The sequence below is a fragment of the Scylla paramamosain genome, chromosome 12 (genome assembly GCF_035594125.1).
Source record: "Scylla paramamosain isolate STU-SP2022 chromosome 12, ASM3559412v1, whole genome shotgun sequence".
NCBI classification, from domain to species: domain Eukaryota; kingdom Metazoa; phylum Arthropoda; class Malacostraca; order Decapoda; family Portunidae; genus Scylla; species Scylla paramamosain.
Genome location: NC_087162.1, coordinates 24,416,290 through 24,430,447, shown reverse-complemented (window position 1 = coordinate 24,430,447; position 14,158 = coordinate 24,416,290). Strand labels below are relative to the sequence as shown.

Genomic DNA, 14,158 nt, shown 5'->3' with positions numbered 1-14,158 from the left:
TACATAACACTGAACCTTTTCCTTTACCTCACTAGTTTCTCCCGCACTTCATACATGGTGTATATAACTTCCGCAACACATTAAAAAATCCACTTTAAAGTCAATGAATTCCATTACTAACATCTGCTGCGCTACAAGAGAGAGCCTCAAGAGCAGCGGGGAAATATAAGCACTTTCATACCAACACCAAAGCATCAGAACAATATGATTACGTTTCATTATTTGCGGATGAATGTAATAAAAATAAAAGTAACACAACACGGAAGTTAAATGCAGCAATGAAAGGACTGAAGACACCCGGCTTAATTAATAGAACCTGGTGGGAAAAGCGTATTGACCGGGTGTTTAGATGTGGTGACCGGACAGAGCCACAAATAAATAAATAGATAGATAGATAGATAGATAGATAGATAGATACAGATTAATGGAGATGAATGAATGTATGTATGGATAAATATTTACTATGTAGGTACAGTATATATGTATGTATGGAGGAATGGATGGTCAAACGTATGTATGCATGTGTGTATCTACGTATATCATGTATCAAATATATTTTACGTATGCAAAAAGACACGCATTCTATTCCTATACATTTTATTTTTATTCCATTCTTTCCCTTTCACCATCTCCCTTTCATTCCTACACCAATTTTTTTTCCTTCGTCATAAAAAATTAAATTCTTCCCCGTTCCCTCCCTTTCTCCCTCCTTCTCTCCCTCCCTCCCTTCTTCGCTCCTACCCTCCCCTCCTTCCCTCCCTCCATCATTCATGCAACAATACCGTTCTTCTGTTCTCTCTGTGTGTGCCATTCTCTACGTCTCCCTTCCTACGTTTAAAAAAAAAAAAAAGTTTTAAAAATTTCAATTTAAGAATTTTTTGTCTGACAATTGGGATAAGTTCTTTACTTAAAGAAGAACCATTATACATAATTAAAATAGCCTTTTGTCTTCTCAGGAGTGTGGCAGAGATAATAATCATATTCCAATTCAGAAAATAAGACACTTGAAAAAATATACACTTTCTATTGACATATACTTTTTGCATCAATATTTTTTTTCTGTTTTTCAAGATTTGATAATCTGTAGCGTTAGATGCAAAATATTTATCGCATTTTTTTTTTTTTTTTTCATTTACTGTACAGGTCAGGCAGGACCTGTATCAAATACAGTGTACAAATTTCAATTTCATCTTTTTTTTTATCTGATAACTGGGATATGTTCTTTACTTAAAGAAAAACTATAATACATAAGTAAGACAGTATTTTGTGTTCTCAGGATTGTGCCAGAAGTAATAATCATATTTCAATAAAAGAAAAAAAACTGAAGACACGTAAAAAAAAAAAACACACATTTTCGATTGATATATTTATCTTCTTATCAATATTATTCTGATTTTCATTATTTAATCATTTGTAATCTTAGATGAAATATTTTTATCACTTTTTTTCAGTATTTTGTACCTGTGTTAAAATCTTGAAAAAAAAATGTGTTTAAATTTTTTTTACCTAATAATTGGGATATGTTCTTTACTTAAAAAGAACAATTATATATATATATATATATATATATATATATATATATATATATATATATATATATATATATATATATATATATATATATATATATATATATATATATATATATATATATATATATATATATATATATATATAATTTTTTTTTTTTTTTTTTAATATCAATATTCTTGTTCTACTTTTCAAGATTTAGTCATCTGTAACCTTAGATGAAACATTTTTATCGCACTTTTTTTTCAATTTTCTGTACAGGTCGAGACCTGTATTAAAAAACTGATTTTAATTGAAAGATATCTCTCTGATAATTGGGATATGTTGTTTACTTAAAGACGACCCATTATACATATGTATTTTTTTTTTCTTTGTCTTCTCAGGAGTGTGGCAGAGATAATAATCGTATTTCATTTTCTTTTAATTAAGACACTTAAAAACACTCTATTGATATATACTTTTTATATCAATCTTCTTGTTCTACTTTTCATGATTGAGTCATCAGTAACCTTACATGAACATTTTTATCACAATTTTTTTTTCAAGTTTTTGTACGGATCCAGACCTGTATTAATACACCCCTCCCTCCCTAATCTTCAACATCCTTTTAGCCCTGCCCATTTCGTCCCCTAGTCCGCTTCATCCCTCCCCATTCCATCCTCTCCTCCTTCCCTCCTCTTTATCCTCCATTTAATCCCCTCCCCCCTCCATCCTTACTCTCTTGCTCTGCCAACTCGGGTAAAACATCGGCTGAAGTCAGATTTGGGGAATTAGATGCAATAGAAATACAAGAAACATTGGTATTACAAGCAGTTCGCGGAGTTAATCGTAATAGTAAATAATCTTATACGTGTTATATATTTCTTGGTATTTAAAGATGCTAAGGTTAAAGTCAACAAGTGTGGTAGATTGAAGGAGAGAGAGAGAGAGAGAGAGAGAGAGAGAGAGAGAGAGAGAGAGAGAGAGAGAGAGAGAGAGAGAGAGAGAGAGAGAGAGAGAGAGACCCACATTGAGTTAAGGATAGTTTGTGGAGTCGTGCCTAAATCCTGATGCGAGGACGCGAAAGTATCAGGCACCAGTGAGTGGCCGGCCATTGTCGTACTGGCTGGCGATTTTTTTGTGAACTTCTCTCTCTCTCTCTCTCTCTCTCTCTCTCTCTCTCTCTCTCTCTCTCTCTCTCTCTCTCTCTCTCTCTCTCTAAGACACTCCCTTCCACTTCCTTGAAAACACAATATAATAAATCCCGCAGCACACTCTTTTCTCTTAAGCCTCTTTCTAACCCTCTTTTCTAAAAACTTTTCCCCTTTCATCACTTCCTCTTCTCTCACTCTCGCCTAGTTTCCTCCCTTCTCCCCCACCCCCTTATATCTCAGCTTATTTTTTCGAACGTATCTCTCTCTCTCTCTCTCTCTCTCTCTCTCTCTCTCTCTCTCTCTCTCTCTCTCTCTCTCTCTCTCTCTCTCTCTCTCTCTCTCTCTCTCTCTCTCTCTCTCTGTAGCCCTTGGCCAGTACTCCTCTTACATAAAAAATAATATAGAAAATATTAAGTATGTGTAAGGTTCAGTCAGCTGAAACGCTGTAATTGGAGATGAACACTCTTACAAGTAACGCAAAGAAAAAAAAACAGTGTTACGTTAAGCTCCGGTAAAATTATGTAAAAGGATGCAGTATAACTTTTCTCTTCCTTGACCTTTACTACCCCAAGTCACTTGCTTCAGATTAAACAGCGTAGTTTATCACGCACCACCTCGCAGGGATTAAAATGTTAGATAGGACGCGTAACTTAAAACAAGATCATAGGAACATAAAGAACACAGCAAAAATCCGTTAGTGCTACACGCGGGGGTCCCTGTATAATACTACGTGTAATCCACCTATCATGTCTATATTCAAGTGATCTTTTCTGAAAGCTCCCAAGTGACTGCATTAATAACGTGATAACATAATATTTTCCATTCATCTACCTTTTTCTATTGCGTCTGTCCGATATATCCCCTTACATCGAGTCTTTAGTCAACTCTACTGTCTAGTCTATGTCAGTCATCTACCAACTAATATCGAATCTATCCCAGTCATCTACCACCTAATATCGAGTTTAATCCTGCCATTTATCCTCTCACATCATAATACATCACCACAACACACACACACACACACACAAACAAACAAACAAAAACAAAAACAAAAACAAATGGAATCCCATACGTCAGCCAAGCGACAGGCGCCCACACACGCCTCCGCCAAACAGGTGATCACGCCTCCGCACGCCTGTTTTGTCCCGCACGATTTGTTGACGGCCAGATGTTGGTTGGGTCACCCGCTAATCAGCCCGGTGAGTGAATTGCGGGGCGGGCAGTCAACAGAGCGACGTGCCTCGGGTGTCAATAGCGCCGCCCACTCCTTGTTGTCCTAGCGGGTGTAAGAGTAGCATGACACTTCCGTTTTTCTCGCCACAGATGTACAGCTGAGGATTTTTTAAGATACGTGTGGGTGTTATAATTTTCCAAGCGCCTCCTCCTCCTCCTCCTCCTCATTCCTCTACGTGTGATGGTGTGATGAGCTTCAATGCATCTTCTTCCTACTCCTGTACGTGATGGTGTGATGCAAGGAAATTCAGTATATGATGAAAGGAGAGTCAACACAAGCCACGTGGAACAAGACCCTTGGAAACAAAACACGCGACGCAGCTCCTCCGAATACCTCTTCTTCAGCAGGGCGTGTAGAATGAAACTCTGTGCAACCAAACCCACGGAGATAAACCACGTGGAACAAGGACACCCCCATAACAAATCTCCTGGGACTGTACATAAGACCACTTAAGGACTGTTTTGTGTGTGTGTGTGTGTGTGTGTTCAGTGATAATAAATGTTACACGCTTTTACTTGTCATCTCTATGAGCCTGGGACGTGCCGTGACACCCTCCACCAGTGATGATGAATAGGAAGCAACTTTTTTTATTGATTTTTTTTTTTTTTTATTTCTTATTTATCTTTTTTTTTTTTTTTGCAAGGATTGTCTTCAGTTTTTTTCGGTGATCTCTCTCTCTCTCTCTCTCTCTCTCTCTCTCTCTCTCTCTCTCTCTCTCTCTCTCTCTCTCTCTCTCTCTCTCTCTCTCTCTCTCTCTCTCTCTCTCTCTCTCTCTCAATTCGTTTTTTTTTTCCTTTTTATTTTTTTTTCCCACGCAGCTTTACCTTCACGTTTCACAATTTGTCGCAATTTTTCTCCCCATATATTCCGCATGCACATTTTCTCTCCCTCCTTTTACCAGAGTTTCCCCCTCAACATTTACACGCTCGTCACGGTCTATTTCCGTTTTTTTTTTTTTCTCTCTCTTTTTTTTTCTTATTATTTTTCGAACCCTTTTCCAATCTTTCCTTGCATTGCTTTGATATTACCGGCATTTTTTTACAACGACCTTTATTTATTTATTTTATCTATTAATAATATTTTTTTGGTTCTGTCTAAAGTAATGTTATTTAGTTATTGCTCTCTCTCTCTCTCTCTCTCTCTCTCTCTCTCTCTCTCTCTCTCTCTCTCTCTCTCTCTCTCTCTCTCTCTCTCTCTCTCTCTCTCTCTCTCTCTCTCTCCACACACATACACTTTACTTCTTTTTAATACTAAGCCATATCATTCTTTTCCTTTCCTTTCTCCTTTCTCAACACTTTTTCTCCAGTTCCATCTTAAGCAATACCATACTCTGCTCTTTCTTAGCACTATTTTTTTTTTAACTTCTGTCTTTAGCAATACCATTCAATTACTTTTTTTTCTTTTTCCCCCTTTACCCAACGTGACTATTTTTTATTTATCATTTTTTTTTACAGCCCTTCGTGTCTGGCTGAGTGTATGAAGGGAAGTCAGTCGCAATCGAGGGAAAGAGACAATATTTATACTACGCTTTCAATACGATGATTTAAAAGGAAAAGTTTCAACTTCACAATAAGAAGAATTAAGAAGAAAAACCCCCATATAGTGATTTGTTAGTTATTTATTATCGTTATTTATTTGTTTTATTAGATTAGCTACTTAACAATAGAAATAATGAGAAAAAAACAATAATATAGTGATTTCTGTTATTTATTTATTATCACTAATTGTTTTTTCCTTTACAATATTATATATATATATATATATATATATATATATATATATATATATATATATATATATATATATATATATATATATATATATATATATATATATATATATACATGATTCCTATTCCAGTTATGTAAGGCAAGGTTAAGCTTATGAGGAGCTAAAAATAAGAAATGAAAAATGTCTAATGAAGGAAGAGATTACTGGACTGGGGGAAGATGAGAGAGAGAGAGAGAGAGAGAGAGAGAGAGAGAGAGAGAGAGAGAGAGAGAGAGAGAGAGAGAGAGAGAGAGAGAGAGAGAGAGAGAGAGAGAGAGAGAGAGAGAGAGAGAGAGAGAGAGAGAGAGATACAGGTGTGTTGCAACCCTGTCAGGACGTCGTTTGTGTTGATTATTTCACTAGAATCCTGACGAGGGTGTAGGTGGCGGTTAAAAATATAGGAAGTGAAAAATAAAAGCATGTAGTGAGAGAGACACTTGAATAGAGCAAAGTAAAGACAGGAACTGCTTTGGAAAGTATAAAAACTGTGAAGAAGAATTAGGATCAGACGAGTGCAATGGATTAAACGAGATTGACGTAGTACGAGAAGGAGGAGGAGGAGGAGGATAAAGAGCAAGAAGAAAAAGGGAAACGGAAACGAAGGAACAACCACAAAAACCAGAGATAAACAAGACAAAATGAAACAAGAACAAGAACGAGTAAGAGAAGTCGTTAGCCATTACAGCCACTTACAGCCCATACCTCCACTACCACGCCTTCCTTACCCTCCAGTCCTCCCCCACACCTAATCTTCCTCTTCCATTTTCCCTCCCATCCCTCTTACCTGCCCTAGCCTCCCATTACCTCACCAATACCTACCATCTGCTGCCTCACCATTGCACCTTCCATTTTCCCTCCCATACCCTCCCCTCGTCACCTGTCCCACTAAACCTCATTTCCTCTCACATCATCTTCCTTTGTTTCGCACATTTCCCAGCCATCATCTCCCCACTACACCTTCCTTCCCTCTTCCATACCCCCATATCTTCCCCTCGTCACCTGTTCAAGGCACTATCTCCCCACTACACCTTCCCTTTCCATCCCTTCCCTCGCGCCTGTCCCAGCCACTCTCTTCCCGCTGTACCTACCCCTTCCCTCTCCTTTCTCACCTTTGCCAGCCACCCACTAGCTCACCTGTAGCCGGGAGGAAAAGTAATCTCCTCAGCCACATCGCATTTACCTTGAGCCAATAAAGGGCAAAGACCCAATTAAACCATGAAAGGCACGGCCGATTTACCAAGATAATTGCAGCTCAACATGATACGCAACGCTACACTTTTTTCACTTTTTTTTTTCAGGTGAGTTGTGAGAGGAAGGGAGGGAGGGAGGGAGGAAATCATGGAACGTGTGCTGCTGGGAGAGAGAGAGAGAGAGAGAGAGAGAGAGAGAGAGAGAGAGAGAGAGAGAGAGAGAGAGAGAGAGAGGGGGGGGGGTTGAAGGAGGGATGGTGACAGAGAAGGTGAGATGTGAGGGAGAGGATGGTGAGAGATGGTGAGAGTGGAGAGAGAAAGACCCTAACACACACACACACACACACCCACCCACCCACACACTCACTCACTCACACACACACACACACACACACACACACACACACACGGTCGAATCAATGAATGGGACAGGCACAGAACACAATACGTAAAATAAGACATCAGCTCTCCTGGTTTAGTTTGTTACTCCCACCAGTGTCCCGAGCTGCAGCAGATTCCCGGCCCCTGTTTGGTGACGCAGCAACGTGAATAATGACCAAATGGGAGGCCGAATGTTTGGGAGTCAATTAGCTGGTTGGTGTGCGAGCCTTGCTGGCCGCGGGTTGTTATGTGTTACACCTCCCTAGCCAGAATTACAAGTCACGTGCGACAGGGCAATTAGGGCATAAAAGTGTGTGTGTGTTTGTGTATGTGCACGTGGGGGAGGACGTACACACACACACACACACACACACACACACACACACAGTGGGAAAGAGTATCATTCATTCACCTTTGTAAGATGAAAAAATACCAAAATCTAAAGTATTGTTCAATATTCCTCTGTATTCTTTTGAAATATACATTCACGTGCACGAGTTTGCCTGTAGAACAAGAATAACTTGAGAATAAAAGTGAAAGGACAAAGCAAAGAGGAGGAGGAGGAGGTGGAGGAGGAGGAAGAGGAGGAGAAAGAGGAAGAGGAAGACAAGTAGTTGGAGAAGTAATAGGATAAGGAAGATAATATGACAAAGGAGGATGAAGAGGAGGAGAAAAAAGACAGAGGATAAGGAAGGGAGAGGAGAACAAGGAGAAAGAGGAACGAAAATGAAAGAACAATACACAGAAGAGGAGGAGGAGGGGGAGGAGGAGGAGGAGCAACAGACACGTTGGTCCCACGAGGCAGTCTGTGGCCTCATACGCTAAAATACAGTAGGAGATACAAAGGAATACAAAGGAAAGCCAAACAGCAACAGACCTTTTGGTCCTTGCAAGGCTGTTTGGTAACTACAGGACACCGGAGGCGAAGGAGAAAGAGATGGCGATAATGAAGGCGATAAAAAGAATTAAAAAGGATACAAACTCATAATAATCAAAACAAACCAAATATAAACTAAATTAAACTAACCTCACTGAAATAAGACTAATCCAACCAAACCAAAGAATACAAGAAACACCTCATTGTTTAAAAAGAAATATATCTAAATTATAAAACCAATATGTAACATTACCAGAGCCTTACCACAAGACACGCAGGTGAGGGCAAGGCAATGGTGGTAATAAGAGGACACGTGTGTTTTTATTTATGTTTGTAAATGTATGATTCTTTATTTGGACCATAGGGAATTTTGTACCTTTCACTTTACAGTATGAATTTTTTTTTTTTTTGGGGGGGGGTTCAATAAAAATAACTAACTGGGTACACGAGTCGTCAGATACAGTACAGCTGCAAGGAAAGGCGAGGCGAGGTGAGGTGAGGTGAGGGCGAGGTGAGGCGGGATTAAATGAAACTGCCGCAACGTGACGCATTCCTCCCTTGGCCACCACCACCTCCCGGGAGAGGCGGTGAAGGAGGGCGTGTTTGGTAGTGGTGGTGGCAGTAGTAGTAATAGTAGTAGAAGAAACACATAAACGAGAATAAAAGAAAGAAGAAAAATAGCAAAAAACACGAAGGAGAGGAAGCAGCAGTAGTAGTAGTAGTAGTAGTAGTAGTAGTAGTAGTAGTAGTAGTTGTGGTAATAGTAGTAAGAGTAGCAGTAGTAGTAGTGTTCGTGGTGATGGCGGCAATAGTAAATTTTATACGCACGGTTCAATTACGTTTTATTCTCTCTCTCTCTCTCTCTCTCTCTCTCTCTCTCTCTCTCTCTCTCTCTCTCTCTCTCTCTCTCTCTCTCTCTCTCTCTCTCTCTGATTTTTTAATACTCATGTAGCTTACTGATATCAAAATCATGTAGCTTACTGATATCAAAATCTACTCATTCAAGTGATCTTCCTGGTCTACGTGGACGCGCGCACACAAACACACACACACACACACACACACACACACACACACACACACACACACACACGACCTTGACCAGCTTCGGTGTGAGGTCGGAGCTCCTACACGTGATTCTGACCTGACTCTCTCTCTCTCTCTCTCTCTCTCTCTCTCTCTCTCTCTCTCTCTCTCTCTCTCTCTCTCTCTCTCTCTCTCTCTCTCTCTCTCATATAATGCAGTACAGTAAAAATAACAATAACAGAACCACCGCCATTGTAGTAGTAGTAGTAGTAGTAGTAGTAGTAGTAGTAGTAGTAGTAGTAGATGGGTATGAAATATGTAACTAAAAATAAACATAAAATAGTAATGTAGTAAGTGTACGTCAGAATTATTATTATTATTGTTGCTGTTGTTGTTGTTTGATGACGCTCCTGTTGTTGCTGGGTTTGTTGTTTATTATGGATGTAGTGGTGGGTAGCATCATAAACACTTTAAACAACAATACCACCAACAACACACACACACACACACACACACACACACTACTTCATTACTATTCAAGACTAAACACTATTTTTTTCCCCGCCATACATCACACACACACATACTTTCCATACAAGGTCTACAGTCTACTAGTGCGTCTGTCTGTTCGTTTGTTTGTTTGTTTCCTCCACACCATTATCGCTACCGTCCCATCTCCAGTGACAGTAATTTCAAACACGATTTTCTCCGCCAATTGCCAGCCTCCGTTAGCCCACCAAGCCTTGCCCCCTCCCCCCAGCATCCCCACCTGGTGACAACGAGATGGGTTGTGATTGGCGCGGGAAGCGAGGTGAGGTCACTACAACTCTTGTCCCGTGACCCTGGGACGTGGGTGACCTCAGGAGGGTGGTGGGCAGCTCAGTTCCTGTTTTCATCCCGGGACGGCATAGCGCTCCTTTGCCGTGTATAAGGACATTTTGGAAGGATATTGGCATTTCTCTCTATCGTCGTGTTTCTCATCGCTGGGAGTCAATGAGGTGAGTCTGTGCTGTGAGAGATGGCTGTTGGTGTGCGTGAAGTGCGTGGTGCATGCGTAATTGTTTGGAAGGTGTGTGCGCGCGCGTTTTGGGTGACAGTGGTGAGGTAAGCAGGTGTGTGCGTCTATGGGTTGGTGGTGAAGCGAGGCGTATGTGTGTAAGACAGTTAAGAAATAGATACAATTACTCCCGAACTTTATATATATGTTGTCACGTTTCTATCCTGTGCGGTAAGTGGGATAAATAAAATATGAAGGTGTGGCTTTAAATGAGCATTAGATTAAAAAGATGCGTTTAGGTGCGTGGCGTGGCATGACGAGGAGGGAAGATGCACGCTGTGTGGTGAGGGGGATGAACTGGACGATGTGAGATGTGTCAGGGAGACGTGACGACACCACGGTGACTGTGGCATGTGGTGGACGTGAAAGGAGCGTCTGTGAAATGTTAGCAAGTGACGTGACGTGTGGCTTGTCTGTGTTCCGGGCAGTATGAAATGTGTGTTCGTGTTTATGTGTGTGTTTGCCGAGCATGTTGTGGGAACGTCCCGTGTAGGTGTGTGTGATGCTTGATAATGAGTGCGTGGGTGGTGGGCAGAGAACAGGAGGGTGTGGGGGAGGGAGGGAGGCTGCAGTGGGTCCCAGCGGCGGCGAGGCGTCGGGTCCTCCCCGTCCCCCTCCCAACAACTTGACGAGACACTGCGTAGTTATCATATATCCGGCTATTCCTGTATTTTTAGCTTTGATACATCCTCCTCGCCCTTTTTATGTTGCCATCATCACTTATGGCATTTCCAACACTATCACGATCAAGACATCTTTTATTTGTAGTTGTTTTGGTCTTGACTCCACGCTCAAGACGCACATTCTTCTTTGGGACGCTGAGTGACAAGCCTACCGCTAATCCCCTCGTCCACCGCCTCGGGCACGGCCGCCATCTTAACTCGAGCAGCGTCTACGCATTTCCTAAATTAACGTTTCCAGTACTGCCTTCTTAAGTAATATTCCAGTAATATTCTGAATATAGATAGCATGTTTGCTAGAAGACACCCACACACCTGTCCCGCCACGACAAATAAGGGAAAAATGAGACGGAAGCGCGGAGCCTTGCTGTGAGTCGCCTCCTGGTTGTTTACAAACAAGGTGACGCTGGCTGGGAGGACATGAGGAGGCGGGGCGCAGGAAACATTTATAGCCCTAAGGACACCACGGGCGACCCGGTAGCTTGATGAATTATATTTCACAACAAAATAACAAATATAAATTACAACTGTCACACGAAGCAAACTACTTCAACTCGATTATGTCACCAAGATAATGTGCTTGTCGGCGTTATGGCGCAAGCAGCACCGCCCTCAGAGACTGAAAAGTGAAGCAGCGCGTCCCACTCTCCTGTACATAACTTGTTAAGTAGTGACATAATTATATAAAGCCGAGTCCTCGTCTCCCTCTCAAACAAACATAACATGTGCTTTTTAATCTCTCTGGCCACTGGGTGGTGTCACACTTGTCTCCAGAATATTGTTGCAGCAACATTCTGCACAGCTTGTCTAATGTTCCTTGAAGAAACATTGCCTCTTACGCGTCATTACTTTTGTACTGTTATGTTATAAGGACTGCATGAATCATAACATACATCCAACATCACATTACACACACACACACACACACACACACACACACACACACACACACACACACACACACACACACACACACACACACACACACACACACACACACACACACACACACACACACATAAACACACACACACACACACACACACACACACACACACACACACACACACACACACACACACACACACACACACATAAACACACACACACACACACACACACACACACACACACACACGCATACACATACATACATACATGTACACATACACGCATACATAGGTACATACATACATACATACATATACACGCATGCATACATACATACATACATACATACATACATACACGCATACATATATACATACATATGCAGATTCACGCATATATATATATATATATATATATATATATATATATATATATATATATATATATATATATATATATATATATATTCCCACGGGTGGCCTGGCGCTGGTGATGCGTCGGTAGACTAGAATCCCGCTGCCCGGGACTTGATGGAAATATTACCTGATAATACTATATATATATATATATATATATATATATATATATATATATATATATATATATATATATATATATATATATATATATATATATATATATATATATATATATATATATATATATATATACTATTACAGAATACACAAAATTCTGTATGAGAGAGAGAGAGAGAGAGAGAGAGAGAGAGAGAGAGAGAGAGAGAGAGAGAGAGAGAGAGAGAGAGAGAAACGCGACAAGCAGACATACGAAAATCAATGTAAATAGTATTATCAGGTAATATTTCCATCAAGTCCCGGGCAGCGGGATTCTAGTCCACCGACGCATCACCAGCGCCAGGCCACGCGTGGGAATATATTACGCTCCCCACTTTTATGGAAATAGTCGTGGTGTCCCTGCTACCTCCTCTTTACTCTCACATCACTCACCGGCACCTGTCCCTCGCGGGGCTGCATTAACACCCACACTCACCGCCCGCCTCCACTCACATGCATGTTGATCTTAAAATGCGGAAGTCTGCGTGGTTACATGAAGAAATCAATCGCCGTTATATCATTGGTGTGTTCAGGGACATTAACCACAGCCTGCTTCAAAGGGCGCGACAGATCAGCGTGAATCCTGAGGCAATCCCGGGAACGTCACTTGACAAGCATGGGAAGCACAGGACGCATGGAGGCCGCGGCGCTGTCACAAGGTCATGGAGGTCACAAATATCCCACGGCCATCACTGAACTGCCAGGTTAATTAATTGCATTATTCGTGGAACACAACACGTGCGCACTTCCTTAAAAAAAAAAAAATCCAATGGACATACTTACGCTAATTACTGAAAGTCACCCTTCATCTGTTCCACGTATACTGGCCTCAGTTACGATAATTCATAGTGTGCATTAATCCTGAAGACTTTGCTGGTCGGCGCACTCCCGTTGCCAATAATTACACTTTGCTCTTGAGTCTAAAATTAATCTACCACCAAGCGATCTAACAATTCCACATCAAGGGTGACACGATGCAAGGCGAGGCACAGCTTACCACCTTTGTGCTACTCAACGTTAATTTAACATAGGAACATAAGGGAATTAGCCACAACAAGCCACTGAGTGTATACGTGGCAGTCCCTTTGTAATACGTATGTAGTTTATCTGTGTTCGCCTTTCACTCTTGTCCATAAATTGTACTAATGTTCTCTTAAAGCTCCCTATTGAATCTGCACCAAGAACCTGATAACTGAGTGTATTTCGGTCATCTCTTCAACCCGTTACATTAAAAGTAATCGTATAGAAAAGAAATTGGCTTCTCTCACGGTTCTCTTACTCATATTTTCTTTATGGGAGCGGGTTTTGAGGGAGCTTTATCTATTTATGTCACTTCACTTACTCATTTCATTTATTTATTTGTTTTCATTTATCTTTTTTTCTTCTGTTGGCCGACATCCTTAATACATACATACATACAGTACATGAATAAAAAATTGAGATAAGAGGAAGACTAATTTAACGACACGGGTAACTCGACTCAAAACACCGGGTACTTACAGGTGGAGGAGCCTGGGGCTGTGACGGCCGCCGCGGAGATCATTTCGCGGATGTGCAAAAGCCGCAGGATAGACACGACGAGGGCCAAGGACGCACTCCTCACCATGGCGGCCTTGAAGGAGAAGGTGCAACAGGTGAGAGAGAGAGAGAGAGAGAGAGACGTACAGATAGACAGACAAACATGTAGATACAGAAAGACAGACAAACATATACATAGATAGACAGGTAGAGAGACGGCTACAGACAGACAGACAGAGCAGGAAAGAGAGACAGATACATATATACACAGACAGATACATATGTACTATACATAG

At 41.0% G+C, this 14,158-nt stretch overlaps 1 long non-coding RNA gene across 1 annotated transcript in view; it reads right to left on the bottom strand.

The window, feature by feature from the left end:
* The window catches only part of LOC135105451 (uncharacterized), a 44,546-nt gene extending 30,589 nt beyond the window's left edge, over positions 1 to 13,957 (bottom strand). The window contains exon 1 of the long non-coding RNA XR_010270852.1: positions 13,845 to 13,957. This is a non-coding gene — a long non-coding RNA (uncharacterized LOC135105451). The remainder of the gene's footprint in view (positions 1 to 13,844) is intronic.
* Between the last annotated feature and the right edge of the window lie 201 nt (positions 13,958 to 14,158).